Here is a 17613-nt window from a genome sequence, read left to right as displayed (position 1 = left end):
ATAAATATTTTAATATTTATTATATAAATAAAATATAATAAATAATAAAATAAAATAAATATTTATTTAAAGTATTTACATTATCTCGTGATGGGAGACAAAAAATATTTAAACATTGTTGTATGTAGTTAAATGCACTTTCCACTTTCCACTATTTATTTTGAATTATTTTAGCTTTCCAGTATTCTCAGGTTGGACAACACTCTCTAATGCACACAGCTATGTTTAGTTTAAATAATTGCTTTCTGGGTGATAGCAACTATTTGTAGCAATGATAAAAGGAAGTTTAAGTTGGAAGCACTTTTCCAAGCTTCTTTTTAAGAGAAAGTTGCTCAGTGGGATCCAGAACAGGTTGCTTTCATATTGCAAAATAATATCATGGTATCAACATTAAAAAGACAAAAAATGTAAAAGTAATCAGAAAGATAATTAAATAATTGTTAGCAGCATAGGTAATAAAAGACATCTTGTACAAAGAACATTGATTGATTGATTGATTGATTGATTGATTGATTGATTAAATGCCGTTAGGTCAGTGACCTCATAGATATATTCTCTCCAGGATGATCTGTCGTCAATCACAGTGGTGCATTTATTGCTCTCATAATTGAGTCCATCCACCCTGCTGCTGGTTGTCCTCTTCTCTTTTCCTTCAACTTTCCCCGTCATTATGAACTTCTCAAGGGAGCTGGGTCTTTGCATAATATGTCCAAAGTATGATAGGTTGAGCCTGGTCATTTGTGCCTTGAGTGAAAATTCTGGATTGATTTATTCTATGATCCATTTGGGTTTTTTTCCTGGCTTTCCATGGTATCCTCAAGAGTCTTTTCCAGCACCAAAGTTCAAAAGCATCAATGCTTTTTGTATCTTGCTTCTTCAAAGTCCAGCTTTTGCATCCATAAAGTGTCACGGGAAAAACCACTGTCAGAATGATTCTAATCTTTGTAGGTATAGACACATCACAGCATCTAAATATCCTTTCCAAGGCCTTCATTGCAACCCTACCAAGTGCTAGTCTGCAGCGTATTTAGGTGAACTGACATGTCTTAAACTTTCTGAGTACCCAGAATGTTGGGGGCAATATGCTAAATCATTGTAAACTGCTTAGAGAGCTCCGGCTATAGAGCGGTATATAAATGTAAGTGCTATTGCTATTGCTATTGCTATTGCTATTATCTTCAGTATTACAGTAACATAAATTAGTTTATTTGAGTGTAGCTACATCTACCATGAAAAACTATGAGCCCTTTCCCATGATTCATGAGAAGGGCTTGAATGGGCAAGCGGGGGGAAGCTTCGAAAAGCTTACCTCCCCAGCAGATGACCCTCTCCTAGTTGCTGGGCAGGCGGATTGCCCGTCCAGATGATTGCCAGGTTCTGCTGGCAGCAGGGATGTTTGGGGGCCAGGGGGCACCTGGAACTCCCATAATGCACCTCGCAAGTGCATGGTGAATTATGGGTAGATTGTTGATGCTGGCCAGGAGGCTGTTGGTGTGTGGGTGCCATTGCACCGACCACCAATCACTTAGCCTGGGCTAAGGCTTGCGCCCTGAACCCAGGCTAAGAGACTGGGCTCCCTTGCAGGTTTGCTGCTGTGTCATCACCAGAAGCCATGCTACTTCCGGCAGTTCTCACATGCAGACAAAACTGGGCTGAGCTTCCCTAGCTGGGTTTTGCCTGTGTGTGAGATCAGCCTCTATGAATTGCAGAGGTATATTGATGATATGGTACCAGCTGAAACTCTTAGCCACATCCTGAAGGGATATGTTGGCACAGTGGTAAAAACTGCCACCCTGTAACCAGAAGGTTACAAGTTCGATCCTGACCAGGGGCTCAAGGTTGACTCAGCCTTCCATCCTTCCGAGGTCGGTAAAATGAGTACCCAGAATGTTGGGGGCAATATGCTAAATCATTGTAAACCGCTTAGAGAGCTCCGGCTATAGAGCGGTATATAAATGTAAGTGCTATATGTTGTGAGCCGCTTGAGCAGTAGTGCACTGAAGGGGCGGGGTATAAATATTTTTAAATAATAATAATAATAATAATAATAATAATAAATGTATCTATTTAATAAGCTTTTATTTCTAGCCAACCCTTTCCCCACATATTTTCTTCCTCTGAGAAAATAATAGTCCATTTAACAAAAGAAATTATATGGGAGTAACTACTAAAATTTAACAGAGCTATTTGATATTCTTTTTAACACAGGTGATTTGATATTAGCCCACATAAATAGCCTTACAAACTTTCCAAAGATCCAAAGCACACATCCTGAGCAACAGAAGCTCCAATTCTTTGTGGTACCCATTAAGAATCAGTTCACAGATTACCAAAAAGCAGGGAGGAAACAGATGTGCAAATGACTCATACTTTAGTATGCTCTGCTTTGGCTCTAATGTGTGAAGTGGGACTCATACATCTCATCCACAGTGAGGGTCATAAACCCCAGACATAAGCTGGAGCTCATGGATCTCTCTATGGGTGAGATGCATGAATCCCTGCTCCACAGACTATCAGAAATGAGCAAGGAACATAGGAAGCTGCCATATACTGAGACAGACCATAGGTCCATCTCACTCAGTATTGTCTACGCAGACTGGCAGCGGCTTCTCCAAGGTTGCAGGAAGGAATCTCTCTCAGCCCTATCTTGGAGATACCAGGGAGGGAACTTGGAAATGTCTTGTGCATGTTTTTGTGACACAAACATAGTGCATGGACAATATCATCAATAAAGTGGTCATAGTTGATAAAAATTATGAATGGATATTGGAGGATTGATTATGTATTAGATATGTTAGACCAAAGATCACATACCACCAATTTGAACCCTTAGTTACCATGGCACTTTAAAAAAAACACTTGTATTTTATTCTTCTGTTCAAAATGAAGCAGCTCACAAACAAAAACATTACAAATACACACTGAGAACAGCCAAATCTAATACAAGCAATAATAACAAATACCCAAAACAGCAGAGAAACATTAAATAAAACCAACAGAACAAACAGAAGTATAGTGGACAAGATAACCCACTTCTTCAACCCGAAAGACCTGTCTAGTCCTGGACATATCCATAAGATCTATAAACATTTTTGCCAGGGATGACCAACGTGAGGCTCTCCAGTTGTTGGTAGACTACAGTTCCCATCATCTCCAGCTGCAACAAATTGTGCCGGGGATGATAGGAGTTGTAGTCCAGCAACAGCTGAAAAGTCACAGATTGGCCATTGCTGGTTAATGGACATATGCTCTATAAGAATCATCAGTGTCTGAAGCTCTGCTTCTGGCCTTCCTCAAACTCAGTTTCATTTTATATGTACCACAGACACAGACTTCTCAGTGGTGGCACCATGATTGGACCTCTCCCCACAGGGAGATAAGAGAGGCTGTCCCCATCTTTAGTTAATTACGGAACACATTTTTCTTTCACAAGCTCTTTTAATTCTGTTGTTTTTATCCACTTAACTGGGTTTTATTTTATGCTGTGGGTTTTTTAAAAAAAATTATTTTGTTTTATGGATTGCAGTTTGTTTTATCTGGCTTTATTGATACTGACTTGTTAGCCACCTTGGGCTCATTTTACAAGAAGGAGTAGGGTATAAATCTCTAAAATAAATAAGTAAAAAGTAATGCCAAGTCTAATCTATGCACCTAAGCAATGCCTATGTACCTAATTATGTCACAAGGTTATCTGTATCTAGAATACACATGCAGGTAGGTAGCATAGCAAAGCAGAGCTTTAAATGTGCATTTCACTTCAACATGCAGAAACTCAGCCTTGAAGGCCCCTTTTCCCCCTGCTGCAGTGAATTCTAAAGCACTGTCTTATTCAGCAGGATAACATCGCTCCAATGCATTCTGTTTTTGTGTGGGCGTTCAGCTGGCTGAGTTGCCAAAGAAAATATTGCACTCTTGGTCCCCACCCATATATAATACCACTAGCACAATAAATATTTTGTAAAGGGGGGAGGGGGCTCTAACTGCACTGCAGAGCTGTACAAGCCAATTAATGGTTACAGCGAAACGTTGCTGGAAATGCCACAGCCTCCTGCCATGAAAATATTCAGTCTCTCTCTCTCTCCCCCGCCCCCCACAAGCCCCTCCCAAACAAGGCTTTCCTCCAGATGCAAATACTTGAAAACTGAACCTCAATGCTGTCTTCATGCACCACTACACTGCCTACATGACACATTTTCTGCATAACTGAAAGAAAGTTGCAGATATCTTGTACAGATTTCAAGATGCTCTGACACTTGCTCCCAAACACCTTCTACAGCTGCTGCTGCTTTTACTCCAAAGCTTCAAGCACTGCACCAAAGTTCCCTGGTGCTGCTGAAAGCACTTTATATCTCTGTTCACCCAGGGTTTGGATCTGCAGATTTTGCCTTGCATATAGATTTAGCAGCCTGAGTCTTTGCTTGGACCAAATAAATTATGTGCATCGTTCCCAATGTGATATGCCAGATCAATAACAACATCTAGAGTTTTCAGCAGGTCAGCACTATGAAACAATGCAGTCTTTTTCATACAAATCCATGTTTGAGTTTTCTGTTTGGAAAGTCCCTCCAGCAATACTCCATAGAGGAAGCCTGCGGAGAACTTGCTTAGCAAAGGTCTCTCGATATCTCAAGCTTTAATATGAAAACAAGGCCAATTCATGTAGCACTGCTCTAGAAAAGGTGAGGGCCAAATCTGTGATTCGCAGCTGTCTCATTGCTTCTCCCAAGGACCCAGGTCATGGTTCTGCATGGCATAGTAGAGAGGCAGACTGCATTTGGATTTGGATGCTTGATGAGATGTTGCATATTCAGGGCTCATCGTGTGCCCTGTTAGCCATGCTAAAAGGGTCAGGTTAGTCAACCATAAGTAACCACGTGTCACAGATGAGCAACCTTATACCTGGAAACAGCCCTTTATGAGTTCAACACAAGGATGCCCAAGGACTCAATGTGTGCCAAGTGTGCTGAGTAAACACACAAAGTGCAACACATGACAAGATGACATACACAGGGCAACTCCGCACATTTCTTTAAGGAAATTTACCATCCATTCTCCTTTCTGCCACACAAAGTACACTCAGAAGGGCCTATATTAACCAGTCAGAGACCCTCAAAGACAAATGTGGCATGGGGGGTAGGGAGTGCTTCGTCCTTGACATAAATGATGCCCAGAGTTGAACATATTCCATTCATTTAACCACTTTGTCCAAAACAAAGCAAATATTTTCTTCTGACATGTATGTCTGTGCCACAACTTTTGCTTCCATGTATTAAAACTCTGTTTTGTTAGAATCTACTAAATAACTATGTTATGCATTTTTTGCAAATACTATAAAAACAGTATAATACTCTACGCATTCATCTCTTGCATGCTAGCATAAAATTAAGATCTCCTAGAAGTGCTTGAACCAATTACATTGAAGAGCATAAACAGAGCTGTGAAGACAACTTTATTTAAGAGTATATTTGCAGTTCTTTCTGATTAGCATTTCTTTCAGGGTACATAGAAACAAAGGCATAAAGAGTTTATATTTGAAAATTGTTGCGGGTTTTTTGCTTTTAGGATCCCAGAATGAAGTTTTCAGCTGGAGACATTTCTGGGAAGACATAAAATAGCAAATGACCTATTGCAGGTAGATTTGGTAAAATTGTTCATTCTAATAATAAAACAGGGAGCAATAGGAGGCAGCAATTCAACAGAAGAGATATAAAATGGATTGTCACTGAATGCTTCTGAGGCTCAGACCACAGATTTCACAAGATTTAAAGACAGGCTGGAATATAATTGTTGCTTCCCAGAAAATGGGAAAGGATCTAAGCCTCACAATGCAGAATTTAAACAAACAGTCAACATTAGGATTAGGAGACATTAAGAGAGGTAGAAGTGGCAGCTTTTGTATCTGTTCACCACAAAATAAGTTGGCATCTGCCTTTTATATTCCTGGAAACATTCCTTGATGGACTAAGCAGACTAGGTTTCGATGGACACTGCTGTACCAAAAGACACGGCTCTAATCCACTTTGGAAATTCCTAGGATTCAGTTCTTTTTCTTCCTGACTAGACTGTGCTGCATTCCTTTCATCATTCTATAAGCCACTATGGAGGTGCATTGATAGAATTTGGCTTTTTCATGCAGCATCACTGTTCTGGTATTATTGCTTTTAAAGAAGATATAGAGAAGAGAGGAGTCTCAAATTTGTATGACCAATTTTATACAGTTGTAAGATATTCTTTCTTTGATTGGCTAACTCCATTTTCCCTCATTTTTTCATTTGTCTAAAATCATGTGCATGGTGGCCATTTACTTCTTTAAAAGCAAGCTTTTTGCTGCAAAGAGAAACCTAGATTTACAGCTGAAAAGGACTATTCTCACTTTTCAGTTTGAGTACAAAAATAATAATTTTTTAACTCTCTCATGCAGCTCCTTCCACAGCCACTTTGAAATTAGTTTTTGATTTCATATAGATATACACATTGAAGACTTTTTTCTTTATTACCAGCTTAGCTGATATTACAGGATAAGACTTCTGTTTTATGTATGGTAGTTTCTCTGCCAAAACAAGATATATGTGATGAAACTTATACAAAGAATATATTAACTTAGATCCATCATCTCCTTTGCACGATGTGATATACAGACCTCTATAAAATCATCAGTTAAAATCCCAACAATCCCATGAAACATGTAAGTAAACAGATTTAGAGAGCAAACAAGAGGTCTAAAGAGACTTACGCAAGACTACTTGACGCAGCTTTGCATCTTACAAAATGTTGCAAAACAAAAAACAGGAGCATGAGTGTTCCCCACCCACCCTTTGAGCATCTTAAAGTCCAAAGATGAACATGCACACATCTCCCCAGCAGAGAGGTGTGCAAGCCATGCATTTCCCCACCAGATGTTTGGCACTGGCTATATTGTTATCTAGTTTGGATTAACTGGTTTTGAGAGCTTATAAGGCATAACACATGAGGGATGGCCAGAGATATAAAAGGAGCTTCCATATACCTCCAATGCCATAAAAAACAGAAAGAACAAACTGTTCAACAAGACCACAAAGACCACAAAGGGTAAGACAAGCTACTATTAGAGCAGATTTAGAATGGATAGCAGAAAAGCAAGTTGGCCATGGATGTTGTGGAATCCTTTGCTAAATGAGCAACTGTCAGGGATTGTTTACAGCTAATATATCCATAATTCATTCAGTTGCTTTTTTTACCTGCTCCAGATACATGCTCAGGAGCATACAAGCTCTATTGTCCTATAAACAAGGTCAAATACATTACTTTGAAAGGAACAATTTCTCATGTAATAGCAAAGAGCTGACCACTCAGTTGCCTAACAGTCTACTTAACTGAGTTGATGGAGGTGCCCCTGAGGACTCCCAGCCTGATCTTTCTGGGGTCTTCAATATACATGCCAAAGCTGCCTTGTCTGGGATGGCTCAGGACATCATGTCATTGACCTGACACATGTGGTAGGCAGTGTTCTCTCTAATATTTTTCATTTCTGTGTAGAATGAGTCTTGTTCTGGGCAACAGTATCAAGGCAGTGTGTGTGTACACATGCATTCAGAGTGGGGCCTTCCTGATTCAACCTGAGCGGGATCTAAAATTTACTGAGCGAACATCGAAAAACTTGTGAGCGTGCACATGTGCACACACCTTAGAGGGAACACTGGTGGCAGATCACACTCTTGAGCTGGTCAGAAAGAAAGTGCTCTGGGTGCAACTGAAGGTTCAACTGGTCAAAAAGAAGGTGCTCAGGAAGAGGGGCTTTCTTTAATGCCCTTGCCATGGCCAGATGACTTCCTGGTGAAGTTTAGACCTGCAGTGGCTACTTATCTTCTCAGGGATTGTAGACCCATTAGAATAGTGTACCCCAGAGGCTGATGGAATCTGAAAGATTTGTGAGAACTCTTGGAGAGCGTCTAGGCTAGCATCACTAGGAACTCCTTGTGACTCTGTGCAATGTTCATATGACTTCAGCAGATGAAATGGACACCTCTAAGCATCCTCTACTGCAATGTAGAGCCTGGTCGGCTCCTTGGTTTACCAGGAAACTACAGGCAATGAAATAGGTGGGGAGATGGCTAGAATGCACATGGTATAAAACCCGATGTGAATACGACCCAACACAATTAAGAACTCATTATTTAATCTACTCTGTGATGGTGAGAACACAATGTTCCTCTGTACTATTGTATTGTCAGAGTGTCGCCCGCAAAGCTTTTCTTAGTGGTCCAGAGCCTATTCCAATTTGGCCCCCAAGCAGATGAGAATGAGCCCTTAGAAGCACACTGTGATATGCTTGCTAAACACTCCAAGGGTTAGATGATTCTCATCCACCTTGACTCGGATGCCACCAATTTGACAGTTAAGTCAAAGCATCCACTGAAGCACTGCTTAGTCTTGTTTAACAGTCAATTGCTGCACCCCAAGGGCATGAATAAGGTGCCTGGAGGAGTGCAGCCTGCCCCATATGCCTGCTTGACCCTTGCCTTTCACAGCCAATAACAGCTAGCAGAGCGGGGCTGACTGGCAGGGTCCGGAAGATAATTTATACCTATTTATGGGAGAGATTGGTCCCAGCCTCCTTGAAAAAGTGAGTGAAATCACTTTTAAGGAAATCCTCCTTAGACCCCGAGAACTGTAATAAATATCAACCGGTCACAATATCACCTATTTGGGCAAGGTGCTTGTGTAGATGGTGGCCACGTGATTCCAGGCACCCTTAGCTTATCTGGATCCATTTCAGTCTGGCTTTGTTTTGATACAGAAACTGCCTTGACTGTCATGATAGATGAACTACCGGTATGTCAAGAGAGATTGAAACCCTCTCCTGGACCTCTCAGCAGTTTTTCATACCAAGGGATGTGGATTGATAGCTGGACCATAGTGTCCTAGTGGTTCTGCTCCTACCAGGATCTACCAATTGAGAAAGTGGTGCTGGAGAATTACTGCTCAGCCTTATGTGCTGAAGAATTAGGAACATAGGAAGCTGCCATATACTGAGTCAGACCATAGGTCCATCTCGCTCAATATTGTTTACACAGACTGGCAGTGGTTTCTCCAAGGTTGCAGGCAGGAATTTCTCTCAGCCCTATCTTGGAGATGCCAAAGAGGAAACTTGGAACCTAGATGCTCTTCCCAGAGAAGCTCCATCCCCTAATGGGAATATTTTACAGTGCTCACACATCAAGTCTCCTATTCATATGCAACCAGGGCAGACCCTGCTTTGCTAAGGGGACAAGTCATACTTGCTACCACAAGATCAGTTCTCCTCCCTGAGGAGGAGCCCTTCCACAGGGTTCTATCATATTTCCCATGCTCTTCAACATTTACATGAAACATTTGCATGAAACTGCTGGGAAAGTTTATCCAGGGATTTAGGGTGAGGTAAGATTAGTATGCTGGTACCACCTAGCTCTATAGCCCTGTGCAGGTGTTCGGAGAAAATGCTGGTGAACATGTTTACAAGACTGAAAGGGGGTCAAAAGTCCCACTCCTGTCACTCACAGCCTGTCACTCACTCTCCCATCCCACCCTTCACACTTAGAGCAGTGTTCATCTGAAGAGACGAATGCTGTATGTGTATCTGTCTCCATTTTTGTGACTGGGAGGCTGGGGGACACAGTCTTCAGACTAATGCTGCTCTAAGTATGAAGAGCAGGGCAGGAGAGTGAGTGACAGGCTGGAGGTGAGACTTTTGACCCCCTTTCAGTCTTGTGAGCATGTTCACCAGCATCCTCTCTGAACGCCTGGACAGGGCTTCTTTGTTTTATATCTGAGTCAGGTGAGGTGGTGGAATTGCTGAGTCAGTGCCTGGAATCAGTAATGAACTCAATGAAGCCCCAAAATATCAAACCAAGGCTTGACAAGACAGAGGTTTGGTTGGTAGGTGTTTTGTCTGCTCAGGGTGGTTGTTCAACCTGTACTGGATGGGGTTAGCATCCAGAACAAGTAAAGGGACAGATTGGCATCTTGGTGGGTACTCTAAAGGACCATGACTTTAGTGGCCCCAAGTGTCTCATATCAGGTAAGGGTGGTGCATCAGCTGGACAAGGACAGCCTGGCTACAGTTATCAATGTCCTAGTAGCCTCTAGGATAAATTACTGTCATTAGCTGTTTTTGAAGATTGTAAAAAAACTACAGTTAATGCAAAATGCAGCAGTGATGGTACTAGCTTGGACCAAGCACTGAAAACATATCTCATCAGTGCCTAAAAAGCTACACGGCTCACTGTCCAATTCTGAGCACAATTCAAAGTGTTGGTGCTTATATCTAAAGCTCCATATGCCTTGGGTCCTGGATACCTGAAGGAATGACTGTTCCCACATTAGCCTGTCAATGCATGAAGGTCCTCATTCAGGTCCCCATGCCATCTGAAGTGAGGCGGTTTACATCTAGAAAGAAGATCAGATCGTGGTTATCTGTCCTGGTTAAATGTGGTTTTACCACAGCAGTTTGACCAGTGATTGCCTGGGAAATTTGCATTCTCATGATCAGCTCCATGGGGCTCAGCAATCCTGGTTAACTGTTTAACCAGGATTGCCAGGACTGTGAGAATGCAGTCTGATTTTCATCAGCACCAGCCCATATAAACCAATGCTACTAGGTACTCGGGTGTTTTTAAAAAACAGGTTAAGAATTCATTTTAGGGCTATAACAACAACAACCCCGCAGATAAAGAAATCAAGAATTTAAGTATGCTTCAGAAGGCACATTGTAAGGCTCTTTGTGACTATAACAAAGAATTGCAGATCAAGGACTCAGAAATGCTTTCAGAAGGCACATTTTAAAGCAACTTCCCCTAGCAACTAAATTTACATTACATCATATGCACAAGATAAATAAAGTGTGATCATTTTGAGCCAAAAATATAGACTGTGCATCTGCTATTTATATTTATCTAACAGTAAAACCAAATACAGCTTAGGTATGGCATTCTGAGGCTGCAGATATTAGAATTTCCATCCCAAAAGATTGTAAAGGGTATGATGGCTTTCATTCCCACTCCCATACCCCCTGAAAATCTGGTAGTCAATAAACCCAAACAATGCAGGAGTCATATGTTTCATCCAGTTGGACATAAATAAGTTGCGCAGTATCAAGGTCTACAAAATTAATTGCTAGACTTATAACCTTATAAGGATTAAAGGCAGTGGGGGGAGATACAAAATACCTCCTCCAGCTGTAAGAAGTCCCAGGTAAGCTGCCACCATTCATTTTTTAATTAAGGAGGATGTGCACGGATCCGGCAGGGGCTGGTTCAACGGCGGGGGGCATGGCTTTAAGGGTGGGGGTGGGTGCATTTACCCCACCCCTGCCATGTTTCCCCCACCGCACGAGCCCTTAAGAGCCCATCGGGGCAGCAGTGTACTTCCATGCCACCCCATTTACCAGATGTAGCTGGAAGTAGGAAGTGTGACTGTGTGCATTGCCCGCAAGCGTGTGCACCTTGGGTGCATGCATGCGATCTGTGTGATGTGCACATATGCATTAGAGGTACCCGCAGTCGCACTTCCTGCTTCTGGCTACATCCAGTAAACGGTGGCACGGGGCAGCAGGGAGGTACGCTGCCACCCCAAAAGGCTCTTAAGGACATGTGCACCAGTGGGGGAAACATGGGGGGGAGGTGCACCCACCCCACCCTTAAAGCTATCCACCACCACCCCGCCGTCAAACCTTTGAGCTGGCAAGGGTTCAAACCGGTTCACAGGCCCATAAAAGAGCCTCCAAACCAGTTCGTGCACATCCCTATTTTTAATATGTGCAGATTCTCCATTCCAGGTGAATATTCTGGGAAAGTAAAGTGGAAAACCCCTCCCTACTGAAAGGTCTGAGCAGTCTTAGGCCTTCAGGAGCATGTGACTAGGGCAGGACTCAATAAGAAATGACACTCTTTAACAATAACAAGGATTTATTAATAATTGGATGGTAAGGGAAATTATAGAGGCATCACCAACCACTGCTTCCATTCAAGTAAAACCCTTCCCCAGGAACCATGCAGTCAGATCCAAGAACTTAAACAAAAATAAGTTCCCTGATGTGTCTAAACTGGTCCCTGTACTTCCTACATACTTTCAGTTAAGGAACTCCCAGCTGATTCCCAGCCCAAGGCTGTTAGACTCCCTTTGTCTTACAGTTGTTGCTGATCAGACCTCCTTCAGAGGCCTCCAGAAAGAACTGGACTCTAAACACACCCCTCCCCTACTCCTCTATAGGCTGTTGTCCAGTAAACCCTGCCCCTCACTCTTGATTGGGCCACACAGATTTGATTCTCCCAGGCTTTCTTCCTTATTTGGAGAGGCCCACCCTCCAAGCTGTTACTCTCATTGAGGCCTAGTCCTCCCTCAAGCCTGACCAACACTACAGACCTCAATCAAATCCTCTCTGTGGATTGGTGATTCAATGCTGATATTCCAAATGAATTCTCTTTTGAGAGTATACCAGCTTCAAATATGTAGAGCTGTCCATAGTGCTGAAAAATAAATGTGTATATTTACTGGTTACATTTGTGCCACTTTTCCTCAGAAGCTCTTGTAATGGTCTTACACTTTCACTATCACCCTGTGAGGTAGGCTAAACTATAAGGCAGTGATTTGCCAAAGCCACACCATGTTCTTCACAACTGAACTGGGATTTGAACTTCAGGATGCTTACCTGTAACTGGGGTTCTTCTAGTGGTCATCTGTCCAGTGACACAGATGGGCTTTGCACTAGCATGAAGAAGCATCTGGAACCTCACAAGCTTTACTTTTCTCTCTCTCCAGAGCAGTAGTTAGGCCCCTCCCCATTGTGCCTAGGTCACATGCTCCACACCCTCCTCCTCAGATCTGGAGTCAGCTGCTACACACCTCTGCAGCAGGGAAGGTTGGGGGTGTATGTGACTGGACAGACCACTAGAAGAACCCCATTCAGCCAGCTCTTCAGCCCCTTCAGGCCTTCCCCTGCTGGCACAGCAGCCATTTTGGAGGCCGCTGCACCTGCGCAATTGACCCCTACCTGGCCTGGCATGACCCAGTCTATGGAGACAAACCACATCCCTTCTGCAAGAAGCATCATAATGTCGGTAACCGTCAGCATCCTGAAATGCTTGTACTTCACATAGGAATTGAGGAGTCTTAAATCCAAGATGGGTCTCAGACCTCCATCCCTTTTCAGTATTGTAAAGTACAGGGGTGGCACTGGTTGTATGGCTCCCTTTTGCAACAACACTTTGACTTCTGCTTGCAGAATAGGGTCCAGGGGCATTCTTCTTCTTCCAGAACAATATGGCTATTCCATGAATTCTATTGCATAGCCTAGGCGAATGATGGTAAGGACCCAAGTGTCCGATGTAATGCGTTCCCATTGTTCCAGGTATGGTCTCAAGTGTGTTCCAATGCAGGGGTAGTCAGGCTCTCTTGTTGAAAGAAGAGGACTTGGACTTCTGCTATGTGGACTATGTGGAGAATGGCTGCTTTTTATACTGTGAACCATTCTGTGAGTGTTGGGGCTGCACATTTGGGCTTCAGGGTTGAGACCTGAAGAGCATAGCCAGGTATGGCAGTGGAGTGAGATAGTCCCCGTCAGGGACCTGGCTGCACAATCCGTGGAGTGGTGTGAGGGATGTAGCAGTTGCTTACTTAGCTGGTAGCCTTCATGCTGTAGTGAAAGGATGGCATCTCTCTCTGCTGATGTAAGAGCTTCTAGGTGCTATGAAAGTTTATCGGGCCATATCGGGCCATAGATGCTTGACAGTTCTCAATTTTGATTTGAAAGGTCAAACAAAGACTGGGCAGGGCACATGTAGCATGGAGACCTGGATCTCAATCTATATGGAGTGCTACTATGACTTGCCCAGCGATTGGTCATAGAGCACCCTTTTATGCCCAAAGGAGGTACAATGGGAAACTTCCCTATCATCACTGTCGTATTCCCTGTCATCTTCAACCTCTGTGTCAGATGAAAAATCACCCCTTCTTCATCCAGGTCCACATAGGGATAGTATTTAATAGAGTGGAGGGTGATCATAGAGACCTATCAGTTCTTGCCCTCTCCCTTGGAGAAAAGTAGTCTGCAGCCTTGGAGTCATCTGATTGCCATGACTCCTCCTCCTCCAATTCTTCCTCCATCCCTTCTGGGTACTGGTAGCCTGACCTGCTTGCTGATGTCACCCAGTCCCAGTAGGTCACCAGGGGCTTTCAGTTGTTGTCGAAACCCTGCTCCCAAAACAAAGTTGGGCTAGTCTGCCCCCCGGTGTGCTGGCACAGTCAAGCCTAAAAGGTTGCTGGGTGGAGTCTCCAAAACTGACGCCGAATGCACACAGTGTTTCTTCTTGGAAGAGGTCTTCAGGCTCAAAGAAACATTCTGCATATGCATAGTCACCATAAGAGGTATTTTTGTGGCCGATCAGCTTTCTTCTTTTTTGGTTTCAAAGCCCCCGCTTCAGGTGCTTTAAGCGACTCTTCCTTTTTACACTTCAGCGACTGGGAGTGCACCCCAGTATCAGGGGTTGGGAGTTGAGACCCTATGACAGGGCTTTCCAAAGGTGGTGCTGCCCTTGAATCGGCTGCATAAGTGGCAATTGCGGGATTGTTGGCAGCACACTCACGGAGGCAGAGGGAGTCATCTGCAGAGTCCCAGGTCCTCCCGGCTGAACAGTTGCCATCTCATTAGCTCCAGAAGCATTCCCGCTGGCGGGAGCTTTAGCTGAATGCTCCATAGGAACAAGGGCTGACAGGGCATGTTCCAGAACAACAGGTGGAGCCTAGAAGCTCTATTCCTTCATGCTTTGACAGTGGGCACAAGAAGAGACCAAGTGCAAATCCCCTAAGCAGAATAGTCATAGGCTATGCCTGTCAGTAGAGGGGATCACAGACCAGCATTGACAGCAACGGTTAAACATTACCTTGCCGGCCATAAAGTCAGGGCCACAGAAAAAACTATACCCCTCCCCAAGGGGACTAAGGTGAGGGGGAAAATACAAATCACGCTACAAAGCAAAATGCAAAGCTGACAGAGAGAAATATAATAGAGAGATAGAGAGAATAAAATTTAGAAAAATAAAAACAGAATAGAGTTTTGTTAACTTTGAAAAGCTCACAAGGTTCTCCCTTGAAGATTATTCTTCTTCGGCAGACAAAAAAGAACTGAGGAGGAGGGTGCAGAGCACGTGACCTAGGCACAGTGGGGAGGGGCCTTACTACTGATCTGGAGAGAGAAAAGTAAAGCTTGTGAGGTTCCAGATGTTTCTTCACACTAGTGCGAAGCCCATCTCTGTGATGGACAGAGACCACTTAGAAGAACTTGGGTTTCCCACATCCAAGCCCAATTCACCAGCTACTAAATCACATTGACTCGAGTGCTATTAAATCAAAGTAACACAAATAATAGTGCAAGTCTGCCTTTGTGAGAACTCCACGTTTCAATTCTATTCTAGTTGTTTTTTTGTGGACACTGAAATGACAGCATACTGAGAAGTAGGCAAACAGGAGCAAAAATTGTCAATTTGCTTGCAGCAAGTTATTTTGTTTCTCACCAAAACTATTGATTGCAGGTTGTGAGCTGAGGTTAAGTGTTTGTTTCTTCAAAGAATAGCAGTTTCTTAAATTACATTGTTTACTTTGTGCAGGCAAAAAAAGAACAAGTCACAGTACTATTTCCACCAAGCTTCATGGCAACTGCTTTAGATCTCACTATGTGGAAGCCACTTGACATGGGGAAAGCACAATATTTGTATGCACACAGAGCTTCCAATTTTCCTTTTATGACTCTACATTGTGAGCCATTCATGCACAATTGCTCACCATGCAGAAAATCCAGTTTTCATTCTACCACACATACCCACATTGTCAGAAACTAGATATTCCACATGATGAGTAGACATCACACCATCCTTGCATGTAAATCAACAAAGATTTTAGAAGCCACTTTTTAAAAAATTAGTCCAGCTCCCCATCTGAAGTACATCAGTTACCTATAAAACAAGAAAAAGAACTAAAGAACATTCCAGTTCACAAACACCCAAAAGGAATAGTGTCCAATCCAGGAATAAAGAGGCAAGGCATCAGTCGTAACTAATGGCCACAGATATTTTAACTGAATAAAAGGATCTACAATAGAATAGCTTTACTCTACTTCCTACCAAACATAGTCCAAAAACAGTGCAGAAACAAACAGGAATGAGACAGTGAGCTCCACTTTTCTGCCCACCCCACCCATAGTTTAGGGTGACCCACCCTAGCAAGAACTGCTCCCAGCTCTTCACAGTCCACAGATGTGATGAGGGAGCTGGTTAAGCTTACCTTTCCCTCAGATGAGCAATGGCTTGTTTCTGGAATGTAGACTGAGCTCCTGGACGAGCAGCACGGTGTGGCACAGCATGCCACTAGAGATGGGATGTCACGTCCCAGTCTCTGAGGATCCCACAATGCACTGTGCAACATGTGGATGCACTGAGGAATTCCCCCAGGAGACGGGCGTCTCTTTGTCTGCTGGGGCTAAACACAGCCCCTGCGAACACACAATCCCAGGGCCCAGGTTAAGGGATCAGTTGAGCATTTAACCCTGGTTAAGAGCTGGGTTTAAAAACGGGGATAGGTGACACTGCCCCACGGAGATTGGGCCCAATCCTGGCAGTTCTCACATGCATCCTAACCCAGGCTGGGCTTCCCTAGCCTAGATTAGGTTGCACATGAGAACAGCCTCATTATTTGTGGTCACCACTAATCCCCTCTTTCCCCTCAGATCCTCTTCTGGCACATAGGCAGAGGGCTTAGCAGAGAAGCGAGTCTTCTGTCATTTGCTCTGGAAGATGAAGATGGTAATAAACAGTGAGAGCCATTTCCTACTCCTCAGAAAAGAGCTCTGCTGTTTCTTAGCTTCTGAAAAATAGCAGTGGAAATGAGACCTCTGGTGAGGAGATCTGTGTTGCACTGCTTGCCAAAGGGCTGGGGGCACTTGCCACTGGTGACCTGGCAAGTGGATTTTTAGGTGCCTGATCAGGTAGCAAGTGCCTAAGACCTTGGAGAGCTGCTGCCAGTTAGAGCGGAGAGTGTTGGCTAGATAGACCAAAGGTTTGACTGAGTGTAAGGCACCCTCATGTGTTCCATGTTTTGAGCATACTCGACTACTAATCCAAACAATAAATATGGGTAAGTGGGGTGAGAGCTTGATGTGATGGTTGATTGAACTTTTTTTAAAAAGTGGTTGAATGGATTTTGAAGGTGTTTTGCCATATGGCATGTGAGGTGGGGGTGGGGGACTGATATTTGAGAACTGTAAGTCCAAGGTCCCCTTGAGTGTATACACAACTCATTTCACAGACCTTTAGATTCTACCCTACATTTTGAAGAGGAGCTGAAAATATGAGATGGGAGGGCACTGAGGACTGGGTATATGTTAATAGTTTGTTTTACTAGCTAGCTACCCCAGTGGAATTTGGTTCACCATTACAGTGCAAATTTTCTAATTGTGTCTCGACAACAGCATATACAGAACTGTACTTTTCTTGGAGGCATGATGCCTCCTTTTAGATTAATTAATCTATCTAAATATATGAGCAGCTGTATAATACAAACTCATGCCCTTGACAAAATATTTGCAGTTATCACTTTCTAGTAAGCACT

At 43.3% G+C, this 17613-nt stretch overlaps 1 protein-coding gene and 1 long non-coding RNA gene across 2 annotated transcripts in view; one reads left to right on the top strand and one right to left on the bottom strand.

Moving 5' to 3' along the window:
* Positions 1–17613, top strand: part of PTCHD1 (patched domain containing 1) — a 336092-nt gene that overhangs the window by 187738 nt on the left and 130741 nt on the right. The window lies entirely within an intron of this gene.
* On the bottom strand, positions 5420–12924 carry LOC128349234 (uncharacterized). Its single transcript, XR_008318643.1, has 3 exons — positions 12665–12924; positions 10315–10404; positions 5420–5596 (listed from the first exon to the last, which is right to left on the bottom strand). It is a non-coding gene; the product is annotated as an uncharacterized LOC128349234 (long non-coding RNA).

This window comes from Hemicordylus capensis, chromosome 3, assembly GCF_027244095.1.
Source record: "Hemicordylus capensis ecotype Gifberg chromosome 3, rHemCap1.1.pri, whole genome shotgun sequence".
NCBI lineage: Eukaryota > Metazoa > Chordata > Lepidosauria > Squamata > Cordylidae > Hemicordylus > Hemicordylus capensis.
This window is presented reverse-complemented; position numbering and strand designations above follow the sequence as displayed.